This window comes from Hordeum vulgare, chromosome 5H (assembly GCF_904849725.1).
Source record: "Hordeum vulgare subsp. vulgare chromosome 5H, MorexV3_pseudomolecules_assembly, whole genome shotgun sequence".
Classification (NCBI taxonomy): domain Eukaryota; kingdom Viridiplantae; phylum Streptophyta; class Magnoliopsida; order Poales; family Poaceae; genus Hordeum; species Hordeum vulgare.
Genome location: NC_058522.1, coordinates 73,738,578 through 73,753,243, shown reverse-complemented (window position 1 = coordinate 73,753,243; position 14,666 = coordinate 73,738,578). Strand labels below are relative to the sequence as shown.

Below are 14,666 nucleotides of genomic sequence, written 5' to 3'. Positions count from 1 at the left end.
AGCTGCATCTAGTACTTGTACTTCTCCTGTTCATTTTGAGAGCAATTTGTGATTGGTGTTATGGCAAGAACCGAAGAGTAGAGGAGAAACCTCAACACCTCATGTAGAAGATGATGATTCTATTAATGAAGATGATGAACCTATGCAAGCATATTTGGAGGCACTCGAGGATGATCGTGGAAAGCGGATTCCCTTCTAAGTGTATGATGTCAATGACCAAGATAGAGTAAGGAGATATATTGAGATGGGGTCATGTCAACCAAAAAATCACAAGTTCAAGTTTACAAATAAAAGTGGAAAAGAGCATCGTTTTTGTCGTGTTTGGTTTAAAGAATTTCCACGGATTGAGTATAGTGTGGAAAAAGATAAAGCTTTCTGCTTCATTTGCTATTTGTTCAAGGATAAAACAAGATGTCCCGATGGAGATGCTTTTGGGAAGAAGGGATTTAATAACTGGAACATGAAGCTGAGATTGAAGAAACATGAAGGTGAGGTTTGTAGTGCTCATACCGAAGCATAAGGTCGAAGTTGTTGATATGGAGGGTCCTTACTTACCCGTTGGCCGGCCTAGAAGGGGTTTATGTAATGATGCAATCAATTACCAACGCTCCAAGGTTGATATGTTCGTTGGTGTCATTGATAGGCAAATTAGTGAGCTGAATGGCAGATTTGATGAGGTAAACATGGAGCTACTTTCTTGCATGGCAGCATTCTGTCCACTTCATCTATTTGTTGCTTATGATCAAGATAGGTTGTTTAGGCTTGCTACAAAGTTTTATGCTTCTGATTTAACAAGTGATGAACTCGCAAGACTTCCATGGCAACCAAACATGTATGTTACTAATGTGCGTAGAGATGAAAGGTTTCAAAACCTAAAAAATTTGTGTCAACTTTCAGTTGTGCTTGTTGAGACAAACAAGCACGAACAATATCATATTGTTTACAAGCTTCTTAAGTTGGTATTGATTATGCGAGTAGCTACTGCTAGTGTTGAAAGGGTATTCTCTCCAGTGAGCTATGTGAAGAATAAGCTAAGGAGCAAAATGGATGATGAATATTTGAACAATTGTTTGGTTACATTTAGTGAGAGAGAATTTTTTAATCAAGTGAAGGATGAAGTTGTCATCAATCTCTTCCAAAAAGGCGACCGTGGAGTTATATTGTAAGAAAGACATCATCACTTTATCAATCAAAAGGTACTTACGCATTCATGCCCTTATGGTTTGATGCATTAAAATATTACTATTATCGTTATGTTAGTGATGTTTTGTTCATATATTGCTAGTTGTGTGTTGTTTGGTTCATATACTACATTTAAAGCAAAAAAAAGTTGAGTGAATACCCGGCCTTCATTTCATGGCATTGATACTTGCTGGGAGGCTTGTGAAAGCGTGGAGTGGCATTTGAATCTTGTTTTAGAATGTGTTAAGCTGCACTGCTCAGACCGGTGAAAAAGGCCAGTATTTATTACCGCCTCTTTTGCAATGTTATCTCTTTTTTTCTCCAAGTGTCAAGAAGCTTGCAAGAAGAATGTCGAGTGGGCATTTGGTGTGCTTCAATCTCGTTTTGCTGTTGTCCGGTACCCCGTTCAGACCTGGTCGAAAGATCAACTGTGGAAAGTCATGACTTGCTGTGTCATCCTGCACAACATGATCATTGAGAGCGAACAGGAAGAGCCAATGTTTGACACTGAACCATATTACACGCAGGGTCCTCTTGTTCAAGTTGATCACGAGCTATCGACAACGTGAACTGCCTTCCTCAACATGCATCAGGAGATCCGATACCCACAGATGCATCAACAACTGCACGATGATTTGGTGGAGCATCTATGAAGGCTCGAGGGCAACGCCTAGCTCGATGTGTGATGAATTATGAGTTTTTATTTGTTGAACTATTTTGATTTGTATTGATTTGATGAACTATATTTGATTTGTATTGATTTCTGTGATAAACTATGTGATATTTTTTTATTTTTTTATGTTGAAGCACGTCAAATATGAGCTAAAAACGAAAGTGATGAAATTTGCTCTAAGCTGCACTGCTCGTATGGGTGAAAAAGGTCAGTATTTATTACCCCCGTTTTTGCAGAGTTACTTTTTTTTCCGTCCACGCAAGGATATGGTTGGATAGACTGTGTTCTAATCTTACCCCGGAATCCTCCTCCTCGATCTTTCTTGCTCTTCTGCAGTGAGGTGGCTGGGGTGGAGATGGGTGAGGCCATCCGCGGCATCCTCCTACACGGCCGTGTGGCTTCAGAAGCTCGTGCTCTCTGTCCTCGCGACCGCGTATGCGAAGGTTGTGGACGGATCTGATGCGCCGGCGACGCGGCCGGGCCGGTGTTAGGGACCTGGGCTGGGAGTGGCATAGCTAGCTCGTACGACGGACGGCGCCCCTGTCACATCTTCCGCTCGTCCTCGTCTGCGGCGTCGCCCGCCGTCTGAACGGGAGGGGAAGAATCACGGCTATTATATTAGTCCACTTCTCCATTCCTTCCTTCCGCAAGCACAAGACGGCGCTTCAGTTGGATCCCTTCCTTGTACTGGAGTACGGCATTCGCCACAGCAGACCAGCGGCCGAGCAATGGCAGCAGCCTTCTCCTTTGCCCGTGTGGCTGCTCTCTTCTTCCTGGTCGCTGCCCATCCCCATGGATGCTGCGGCTGCGGTTTTCTGCCCGATCTGTTCTGTTACCCACCTCCGCCTGCCCCCACCACCAATGTCCCCGCCACCAACGTCCCTGCATCCAATATCCCCACCTCCAACTCCAGCTCCGGCGGCGGCGGCGGCACCAACGGCGACGGTGGGGGCTGGCTCGATGCCCGGGCCACCTGGTACGGCGCTCCCAATGGCGCCGGCCCGTACGACAACGGTACGACAAAGAATGCTGCTGACTGCGGTTCTTGTTTTTTCAATAAATACGTAGCAATGAAATCACTGGCACGGATGCAGGTGGCGCTTGCGGGTTCAAGAACGTCAACTGGCCGCCTTTCTCGTCAATGACGTCGTGCGGCAACCAGCCGCTCTTCAAGGACGGCAAGGGGTGCGGCTCATGCTACCAGGTTAGCTTAGCTAGTGTCTCTCGCCGGCGTTGCAGTTGCTTGATAGGAGTACTAGGTGAGGGTGAGCAACAAGTGAAACCGGACTAGCTAGCGCGACCCCCGCGTCGCCCTCCCTGGCGGCGGCGGGGGAACCCTAGCCCGCAGCCCCGCCCTCCACCTCGCCGCCTCCCACGAAGGTGGCGGCGGGGCTGACTCCTGCCTTCAGTCCCCCTTCTCCTCGCCCGCCCGTCGGCTCCGGCCGTTCGCTGCGCCCGGCGCGGGCGCGACTCCGCCGGCCCGCTGCTGCCCCGTCCCAGCTCACCCCCTTGCCACCGGCTGCTTCCAGCGCTTGGCGTCAGCGAGGTCCTCTGCCTCACCATGCTCCTGCATCAGATCTGACGCTCCTGTGCCTGATCCTGGGATGGTGTTGGCATGGCTCCTCGGCTGGCTCAGGCTGCCTTTGGTGTGGCGCCGGGTGTCGTCCTTCCTTCTGCGGTCTGCGGCCATGGCTCCGGGGCTGTGTTTCTTTTGGTGTGTTCTCCGTGGTGCCCCCAGCGGCGCGCCGTCCTGGCATTCGGCAGGCGATTTTTTCCTCGCGGTGGGCGTCTTCCTGGTGCAGCTCCGGTCCTTGCAGCCCTGGACCTGCGTTCGTCCGGTGTCCCTGCTGATGCAGCGTCGGGATGGCGCTCCGTAGGCTACGGTCCTCCAGCTTCTTCGGATTTCCTGTGTCCTGACGGCCTTGGTCCCGGCGGCCTGGATATGCATTCTCTCCAGTTCTGGCTTGCCGGTGTCAGCTGTCATCGTCGTGTCCCCTGCGTCGGCCCTTTCCGCCCGCCACCTCCGCAACACGGGCCACCTGTTTCGGGGCAATGTGATTGCTTAGACCCAGGCCATGGAGAAATCCCTGCTCGGCTTGCCGGTGTTGGCAGTGTGACACCGATGGGTGTCGTCCCCTCCTTGGAGGCGTTACCATGGCCCCTCTCTATGCCCCTCTTTGAGTATCAGGAGAAACCCTATGTTCAATTCTTCGAATGGGACGGTGATGGAGCCACAACGTCAATATCCTTCTTGAAGGCATCGTCTTGTGTGCACGTGGCTTACCCGATGATGGATTTGTGGATGTAGGATGGTTTGTTGGTTTGGACTACCCCTCAAGTTAGGGAAGTTTAGCTGCGTTGTTTGCTCGTTTGGGCCAGCATCTCATGTCTTTCTGTTTTGGGCACCATATTCACACCATCTTGCGTTCGTGTCATGTGTGTGTTGTACCTTTCTATGTACTCGTTCTATCATTTTATCAATGAATAGATACACAATCTTTGCGTATTAATGATTTTTTTTTATTGATACTAGTACTTCAAAGTGATAGAGTCAGCCTGTGATTAGTGATCCAAACAGTCTTATATTTCCTTGTAGAATGAGTAGTAATTTGATTGATTCCATGGATCTTAAATGGTTGCGTGGAATGCAGATCAGGTGCGTGGCCCATCGTGCCTGCTCCGGCGTCCCGGAAACGGTGATCATCACGGACATGAACTACTACCCGGTCTCCCGCTATCATTTTGACCTCAGCGGCACCGCCTTCGGCGCCATGGCCAAGTACGGCCGCAACGACGAGCTCCGCCACGCTGGCATCATCGACATGCAGTTCAAGAGGTACGTAGGTCCACCATCTTATCTTACTTATTAATCTCAACATGATTAACTTTAACCGACAAGGACATAGTACATGGCATCCGTCTTTCCTTGTCCACCGTTGGCTACTTTCCTTGCTACAAGAGCAAATATAGTAATATCAACTCTGTGCTTTGCCTGCACTTTCGTCTCACTAGTTGTCAACAGAAGGAACCATTTTGCACATCCTAACTTTACGGGATTAGAGATCCATAATCTAGTGGCAGGCATGCTGCTTTTGTTTGCTTTTCTTGGTTGTTCGTGTGGTGACAGACACTGATACCAGTGGGAATGGCGTACATTGCAGGGTGCCGTGCCAGTACCCGGGGCTCACGGTGACGTTCCGCGTGCAGCACGGGTCCAACCCCAACTACCTGGCGATCCTGGTGGAGTACGAGGACGGCGACGGCGACGTGGCGCAGGTGGACATAATGGAGTCACGGCTGCCGGACAGGGCGCCGACGGGGTACTGGACGCCGATGAGGGAGTCGTGGGGATCCATCTGGCGCCTGGACAGGCTCCGCCCGCTGCAGGGGCCATTCTCGCTGCGCGTCACCGACGAGTCCGGCAGGTCGGTCGTCGCCAATCAGGTCATCCCGGCATACTGGCAGCCCAATGCCGCCTACAGGTCCTTGGTCCAGTTCGATGAGACGTTACCTCTGTCGCTTGTGACATCCGGTGCCACGACCCGTCGTCTCCTTGTTCTACCTATGCCTATGTCTATGTATTCGGCCGCACGTACGTATGTGTGGCCTTGTGTACGTTCGATACTGGCCCTGGCCGTGTGATCATCTGCGCTGCAGGACGAAGAAACAAAAGATTGAACCTGGAGTTTGTTGTCTGTGTTGCAGTGTGTGAGTAGGAAGGACAGCTCGTATTTAGATTGCCTGCATTAGGCTCGGTAGACGCAACCATCACTTATGATTGCCTGCAGTAGGATAGTTGCCTCAATACTCCCTTCGTTCCTAAATGCACGTAAATATAAGGTGTGTTAGCTTTTTAGAAAATCAAACGTTATCTATGTTCAACTTTACATCAAAATATAATATTTACAATACTAAATATATAAAATATTAAAATATACTTCATGGTGAGTTCAATAATATTGATTTGGTATTCTAGATATTGGTATTTTTGTATATAAAATTGGTCAAAGTTAGATAAGTTTCACTTTTTAGATAAATAATACAGTACATCATATATTTAGAAACGGAGGAAGTATTTTTGTCATATGTATTTTTGATACTTGAAATGCAACAACATGGGACCTACCTACAAAAGGTTCAGCACAAGGCAAATCCTATTGGGCGCTTAAGCGTCCGTTTGCAAACGGATGCCTGCAGTTCCTGCTGGGCCGGTCCAATTACCCTTTTGTCATTCGGCTTTCTAAGCCGCACAAAATAGCGCCCGTGGAGATTATTGAACCACCGACCTCCTGTTTAGCTGTAATTTGTAAAATGCGCTAACCACTCGTCCACTTCGGCGGAAGTGATAGATTACATCTTTTCCCTTGTTTATTGTTTATTCTTTTCTTTTTTTCTGTCTTTCTTCCCTTTTTCCCTTTTTGTTTTTTTCTTCCTTATATGCTGAATGTTTTTCAATTTTTTGGACTCTTTTAAAATGATGAACCTTTTCCATTTTGAGGATTTTTTTCGAAAATTGATGATTTTTTTTTAAAATTTGATGAACTTTTTTAAATCGATGAACTTTTTTAAATTTGATGAACTTTTTTCTTCGAATCGATGACCTATTTTCATTTTTCGATGAACTTTTCGAGAATTCGATAATTTTTTTCAATTTTGCATGAACTTTTTTCCTTAAACCAACGAACTTCTTTTAATGTTTGATGATTTTTTTTAAATCGATGAATTTGTGAGGTTTTTTTTGAATACATGAACCTTTTCGATTTGGTGATTTTTTTTGGATACGCGAACTTTTTTATATGCTCGTGAACTTCATTTGAAATATGTGAACGTGTTTTCAAATAATTGAAAATTTCAAACTTTACAATGCAATGTGTAATAAATATTGCTTCTATGTTTTTGTTCTTAAGAGGTTCATGTTGTAAATAGTCATTAGTAGTTAGTTGGCTTAGTGATTAGACTCGATGTGCGGAAGCGCGGAGTCGCGAGATTGAGTCCCGATGGAGGTTTATTTTTTGTTGTGTATTTTTGCACTCTGGAGTCTTGGACTACTTTTTTGTTGAAGGCACGCAATAGGAGGACAACACCACAAGACCATGCACGAGCCAACTTCGCACGCAAGCCCAACAACCGCATCACTCGGCGAGAGTGGGCGACACCTACAACGACTCATTCTTAAACCAGCGACCACAAGAGGCTGTAGGGTCCAAAGTATGTCTAGAGGGTGTGATTAGACTACTTGACCAAATAAAAAACTTAGCCTTTTTCCAATTTTAGTTGTGGGCATGTTTTGGCAATTATAGCAAGTCAATCAAATCATATACGTGCAAGTCTAAGAGTATAGTAGCGTAAAGTAAAGACATGCACATGTAAATAGAGTGTAGGGACACGAAGATCAAACGCAAAGATTGACACGAAGATTTTTGGCGTGGTTCTGATAGGTGGTGCTATCATACATCCACTTTGATGGAGACTTCAATCCACGGAGGATAACAGCCGCGCTAGTCCACAGAGAGCTCAACCCACGAAGGGTCCGCGGAGAAGCAACCTTGTATATTTCACCATGGCTTACGTCCACGAAGGACTTGCCTCACTCAGGGTAGATCTTCACGAAGTAGGCGATCCCCTTGCCCTTACAAGCTTCTTGGTTCAACTCCACAACACGAAGTAGGAGGCTGTCAATCGACACCTATCCAATCTAGGAGACACCCCCCAAAAGGTAATAGATGTGGTAGTATGATGAACTACTTGCTCTTGTGCTTCAAAAGATTGTCTCCTCAACACTCAATCACTCTCTCACAGATTTGGCTTGGGTAGAGGAGAATGATTGGGTGGAAAGCAACTTGGGGAGGCTAGAAATCAAGATTCATATGGTAGGAATGGAATGTATTGATCTGAACACATGAGTAGGTTTCTCTCTCATAGAAAAATGGATGGGGCAAGTGTTGGTTATTTATGAGTGCTTCCTTTACAAATGACACGAGGTGGAGGGGTATATATAGACATCTCAAAAAATCCAACCGTTACAACATTATTGCCTAACTCGGTGAAACTGAAGTAAAAACTTGGTGGTACTCACTAGTGCAAAATGTGGCAACTTTAGGTTTTTCGGTGAGACCTATATAAGAATTTCGGTGGGTATATTTTGGCTCCCTAGGCACTTACTAGACTCGGTGGCACCGGTTCCTAAAACTCAGAAATTTCGGTTCTTAGAAACAGGTAGACAAAGAGTTGGTCACTCATTCTCGGTCAGACCAAAATCAAACTTGGTGTCACCGAGATGCTAGGGTTTGGCATAGGATCCGTGTGAGGCAAAACTCACTAGGGCCAAATGAAAATTGTTGGTGGCATCGAATTTTGGACTTTTAGGATTTTGGACAGAATATTTGTGGGAGAATTTCATCTGTATTTTTGGTGGCTAATCTTTAAGCACTTGAGCAACTAGATCATCGAGTCACCTCATCCCCTTTTAATAGTATTAGCTTTCGTATGGACTCAAGTGTGATTTTCACAAAATATAAAATGTAGAGTCTTCAAGCTTGTTGTCAATAGATGTTACTTGCATCTAGGGATTCTCCTCACAATCCTTAGCCAATGTATCATTGAACTTTTCCTGAAATATACTAGGTAGAGTCATTAGTCTAATGGCATATATGTTTGTATTAATTACCATAACCACCTTAGGGAGAAGTTGTGCTTTCAATCTTTCCCTTTTTGGTAATTGATGATAACATATAGATCAAATCTTCGACAAAATATATAATCAATGAATAGCATCGTTGCTTTGAGAAGTATGTGATAATCAAGAGCCCCCCCTAAATTTGTGCATTATTTTAAATTTGCATTTGAATGCAAATGCACAATCGATTAGGATCATGGGTCACTCTTCCATGTCACAGACATCTTGGCGGTGCGCATAGATGATATGAATGAATTATAATGCACATAACACCAAACAATGAGTGAATGATCATCACATAGATATCTCAAGGATAGGAAATAGTAGCATCAAACATAGAGCGTATGATCAAACACGACAAAGTTTAAGACATCCAAAAGATGAACCAAATGTTTTAGAAACCAAAGAGAGCAACAAAACAACTCTCTCTCTCTCTCTCTCTCTCTCTATCTTGAAGCCCTATTGATCTATACACTTCTCCCCATTTGGCAACAAGGTACCAAAAAGTTCAAAGATATAGAATTATGCGTCGATGTGGGCTTGGTATCCTCCGATAGTTGTTGAAGGAGTCGATAGAATAGCGTCAACGAAGGCTTCAACAGATGTCCTCTGAGGTGGTGGAGTAGATACTGGAAGTGTAGGAGCTGATGCTGGGGCTGATGAAGAAGGTCTAGTCTCTGGAACTATCGTAGTTGCAGATCTGGCGTGAGTTCTGAACTGAGTGGAAGTCGGAAGAGAAGGGCCATCATCGTCATCACTGCTAGAGCTGGGAGTGGGCACTGCATCAACCTCCTTCTTCAACTGGTTAACTGTTGTAGTCAACTCAATCACCTTAATGTACAGGTCATGGAACTTGGTTTCCATGATCCTCTCGAGACTCTTCTGATTCAACATAATATTTTTGATGTTCTTCTCCATCCTTTGGATGGTCCTGATAAGATATGCCATTTGATCTCCCTTGGATCTTATCATTGGAGCACTAGTCTCTCTGGCTACCTCTGCCCGGGCCTCACCCTCTACCTCAGCCTATGAAGTTGGTGAAGGGGGGTGATTTGGTTCGATCACCACCACATTGTCCTTGAACTCTGGCTTGAGTGGCAGGTGTTGACGATCAAGGAGATACACATTCTCCCCAATCTTGGAGTTGATCAACATCTGAATGTAGGGTGCGTATCCACAAGACCTCTTTTGGCCAGCAGCAGTCCTTCTGATTGTCTCTACAATCAGGCCCATCACCCTGATACTAGTATGAGTGTCTACATGGTGCAACATGTTGATGAAATACCCCCTGATCATCTTGTCATCACCTGATTTGGGCATCAAGGTGTACCATATAATTGCGTTGGTGGTGGGTAGTCCTAATTGCAAAAATTAGACTGAGCCTAGCTTGTGGGTCTTTGGATATTGCTTAGGCAATGGGTTATACATGTTGTCCATGGAGTTGTGGTTCATTTTGGCCTCAGAATAAACATACAAATATCTCTCTTGCCCCTCTGGGGCTCCTAATATGGTACTGCGCTCCTCAATAGTGGACTGATATCTTGTGCCTTCTGTCATCCATACAGTTCTACCATCAGGATAAAAGTGAGCTGTGGAGTAGAATTGCATGATCATCTCATCGTTCCATGTTGTCATCTTTCTGCCAACAAAGTCGTCAATGTCTATGGCCCTGAAATTTTCTTGCACATGAGGGAGGTAGTCTTCATTCTGCTTGATGTAGTCCCATGTACTGATACGTCCATTTTGCATCATGCTTTCATGTTGATATTTATCGCTTTATGGACTGTTATTATACTTTGTGGTACCATACTTATGCCTTTTCTCTCTTATTTTGCAAGGTTTATTTGAAGAGGGAGAATACCGACAGCTGGAATTCTGGACTGGAATAGGAGCAAGTATGAGTCCTCTATTCTGCGCAACTCCAAATGCCCTGAAAATCAACATGGATTTTTTTGGGAATATAAAAAAAATACTGGGCGAAAGAAGTGTCAGAGGGGAGCAACCATGGGCCCACAAGCCTGGTTGCCACGGCCTGTAGTTGGCCTGCCCGTTGTTTCTGTCAAGATAGGAGATCACTGTTATCATGGTTTACGTGATATGGGTGCTAGTGTTAGTGCAATACCCCGGTCCCTATATGATGAAATCAAAGATGAGATTGCACCTGCTGAGTTAGAACCCATTGATGTCACTATTACGCTAGCTAATAGAGACACTATCTGCCCTCTGGGAATTGTGAGAGACGTAGAAGTCCTGTGTGGTATCCTACTGATTCCCTCGTCCTTGCTACTGCACAAGATAGCTTTTGTCCCATCATATTTGGTAGACCCTTTCTCAACACTGTCAATGCTCATATTGATTGCATTAAACAGACTGTCACTGTTAGTTTCGAGGGTGTGTCTCATGAATTTAACTTCTCCAAGTTTGGAAGACAACCCCATGAAAAAGAGACGTCTCGTGGGGATGAAATCATTGCTCTTGCCTCTATTGCCATACCTCCTACGGATCCTTTAGAGCAATATCTTCTTGAGCATGAAAATGATATGCATATGGATGAAAGAGATGAGATAGATAAAATTGTTTTAGAACAATATCCTATTCTCAAGAATAATCACCCTATTGAACTGCTTGGGGATCCTCCCCCACCAAAGGGTGACCCTATGTTCGAGCTAAAACAGTTACCAGATACTCTTAAGTATGCCTATCTTGATGAGAAGGAGATATATCCTGTTATTATTAGTGCTCACCTCTCGAATCACGAAGATAATAAGTTATTAAAAACTTTGAGAAAGCACCGTGCTGCTATTGGCTATACTCTTGATGATCTAAAGGGTATTAGTCCCACTCTATGTCATCACAAGATTAAAACCGATCCTGATTCTAAGCCAGTTGCTGATCATCAACGGAGATTAAATCCGAGGATGAAAGAGGTCGTGCGAAAAGAAGTATTAAAGCTTCTGGAGGCAGGAATCATTTATCCTGTTGCTCATAGTGATTGGGTAAGCCCAGTACATTGCATACCTAAGAAGGGAGGTATCACCGTCATTCCTAATGATAAGGATGAACTAATCCCACAGAGGATTATTACTAGCTATAGGATGGTGATAGACTTCCGGAAACTGAACAAGGCAACCAGGAAAGACCATTATCCTTTGCCGTTTATCGACAAATGCTAGAAAGGCTATCTAAACACACACACTTCTGCTTTCGAGACGGTTATTCAGGTTTCTTACAAATACCTGTTGCACAATCTGATCAAGAGAAAACCACTTTCACCTGCCCCTTCGGTACCTTTGCTTATAGACGTATGCCTTTTGGCTTATGCAATGCACCTGCCACCTTTCAAAGATGTATGATGGCAATATTCTCTGACTTTTGTGAAAAGATTGTTGAGGTTTTCATGGATGATTTCTCCGTTTGCGGTTCTTCCTTTGACGATTGCCTCAGCAATCTTGATCGAGTCTTACAGAGATGCAAAGATACCAACCTCGTCTTGAACTGGGAGAAGTGCCACTTCATGGTTAATGAAGGCATCGTCTTAGGACACAAAATCTCTGAGAAAGGCATTGAAGTTGATAAGGCTAAGGTAGATGCAATTGAGAAAATGCCTTGCCCCACAGATATCAGAGGTATACGAAGTTTCCTAGGTCATGCTGGTTTCTATAGAAGGTTCATTAAAGACTTCTCTAAGATTTCTAGGCCTCTTACCAACCTCTTGCAGAAGGATGTTCCTTTTGTTTTTGATGAGGATTGTGAGGAAGTTTTCGAAATACTTAAGAAGGCCTTGATAACCGCGCCTATTGTTCAACCACCTGATTGGAACTTGCCCTTTGAAATCATGTGCGACGCTAGTGATTACGCTGTTGGTGCTGTTCTAGGACAAAGAGTTGACAAGAAGTTGAATGTTATTCACTACGCTAGTAAAACTCTAGACAGTGCCCAAAGAAACTATGCCACTACGGAGAAGGAGTTTTTAGCAGTCGTGTTTGCATGTGAAAAGTTCAGATCTTATATAGTTGACTCCAAAGTCACTATTTACTCTGATCATGCTGCTATTAAGTACCTTATGGAGAAGAAGGATGCTAAGCCTAGGCTAATCAGATGGGTTCTCCTGCTACAAGAATTTGATTTGCACGTTGTTGACCGAAAGGGTGCTGATAACCCTATAGCAGATAACTTGTCTAGGCTAGAGAATGTCCTTGACGACCCACGACCAATTGATGACAGCTTCCCTGATGAGCATTTGAATGTCATACACACTTCACATAGCGCACCGTGGTATGCTGATTACGCAAACTATATTGTAGCCAAATACATACCACCCAGTTTCACCTACCAGCAAAAGAAGAAATTCTTCTTTGATTTGAGACACTACTTTTGGGATGATCCTCACCTTTATAAGGAAGGAGTAGATGGTGTTATTAGACGTTGTGTGCCTGAACATGAACAGGGACAGATCCTGCAGAAGTGTCATTCCGAGGCTTACGGAGGACACCATGCTGGAGACAGAACTGCTCATAATGTATTGCAATTAGGTTTCTATTGGCCCACTCTCTTCAAGGATGCCCGTAAGTTTGTCTTGTCTTGTGACGAATGCCAAAGAATAGGGAACATCAGCAAGCGTCAGGAAATGCCTATGAACTATTCACTTGTCATTGAACCATTCGATGTCTGGGGCTTTGATTATATGGGACCTTTCCCGAGTTCCAATGGGTATACTCACATCTTAGTTGTTGTGGATTACGTCACTAAGTGGGTAGAAGCTATCCCCACTACAAATGCTGATCACCACACCTCTATTAAGATGCTTAAAGAAGTCATTTTCCCAAGATTTGGAGTCCCTAGATATCCGATGACTGATGGCGGTTCACACTTCATTCATGGTGTTTTCCGCAATATGCTCGCTAAGTATGATGTCAACCATAGTGTTGCATCTCCTTATCATCCCCAGTCTAGTGGTCAAGTGGAGTTGAGTAATAGGGAGATCAAATTGATCTTACAAAAGACCGTCAATAGATCCTGAAAGAATTGGTCTAGCAAACTTGACGATGCACTATGGGCTTATAGGACTTCTTATAAGAATCCCATGGGCATGTCGCCGTATAAAATGGTTTACGGTAAGGCCTGTCATTTACCTCTTGAGCTGGAACACAAAGCTTATTGGGCAATCAAAGAGCTCAACTTCGATTTCAAACTTGCCGGTGAGAAGTGGTTGTTTGATATCAGCTCATTAGATGAATGGAGGGCCCATGCATATGAGAATGCCAAGTTGTTCAAGGAAAAGGTTAAGAGATGGCACAACAAAAGAATACAAAAATGAGAGTTCAATGTAGGTGATTATGTCCTGCTATACAATTCTCGCTTAAGATTCTTCGCAGGCAAGCTTCTCTCTAAATGGCAAGGTCCCTACGTTGTCGAGGAAGTATATCGTTCCGGTGCCATCAAAATCAATAACACGTAAGGTAATTTTCCTAGAGTGGTAAATGGGCAAAGAATCAAGCATTATATCTCTGGTACTCCCATAAATGTTGAGACCAACATCATCAATATCATAACTCTAGAGGAGTACATAAGGGATGTTTATCAGCCTGTTTCAGACACTGAAAACGAAGAGGTATGTGTTTCGGTAAGTAATTGGACTCAGAAACTTTTCCAACAGGAAATTTTCTCCGTTTTGGAATTTTTGGAAAATTAGAAAAATAAAAAGCAGTTCGGAGAGCGCACGAGGCGGCCACAAGCTTGGTTGCCGCGGCCTCCCCTGGTCGCGGCAACAGGGCTTGTGGGCACCTCGTGTGCCTCCCGGACTCCGTTTTCTTGCGGAGTACTCCTTCTTGTCCAGAAAAAATCATTATATATACGCCCGAGGGTTTTGATCTCCGTATCGTGCAGTTTTCCTCTGTTTTTTTTTCGAGCCAGTTTTGTGCCGCAGATCTAGGTCAAAATGTCTTCTGAGGATTCAGAGGGGGAGAGCTATGTGGCTGATTACCTTGCTAACCCCAAGGTCTATGGGGACTTGGAACCATATGGCTGGACCACCGACGATGAAGAGGACTATGATCCCAAGGGGAAGGAACAAAGGAGTTCCGATGAAGAGGAGGCTCCTCTACCTCAACCTGGGCGCACTCATGTGGAGTTCAA

General features: G+C 44.7%; 1 pseudogene across 1 annotated transcript; it reads left to right on the top strand.

Moving 5' to 3' along the window:
• Nucleotides 1-2,128: 2,128 nt before the first annotated feature.
• LOC123397489 lies at nt 2,129-5,597 on the top strand (annotated as a pseudogene). Its single transcript, XR_006609950.1, has 4 exons — nt 2,129-2,869; nt 2,950-3,059; nt 4,507-4,691; nt 5,017-5,597. The product of XR_006609950.1 is annotated as an expansin-B3-like (transcript).
• The last annotated feature ends 9,069 nt before the right edge of the window (nt 5,598-14,666 follow it).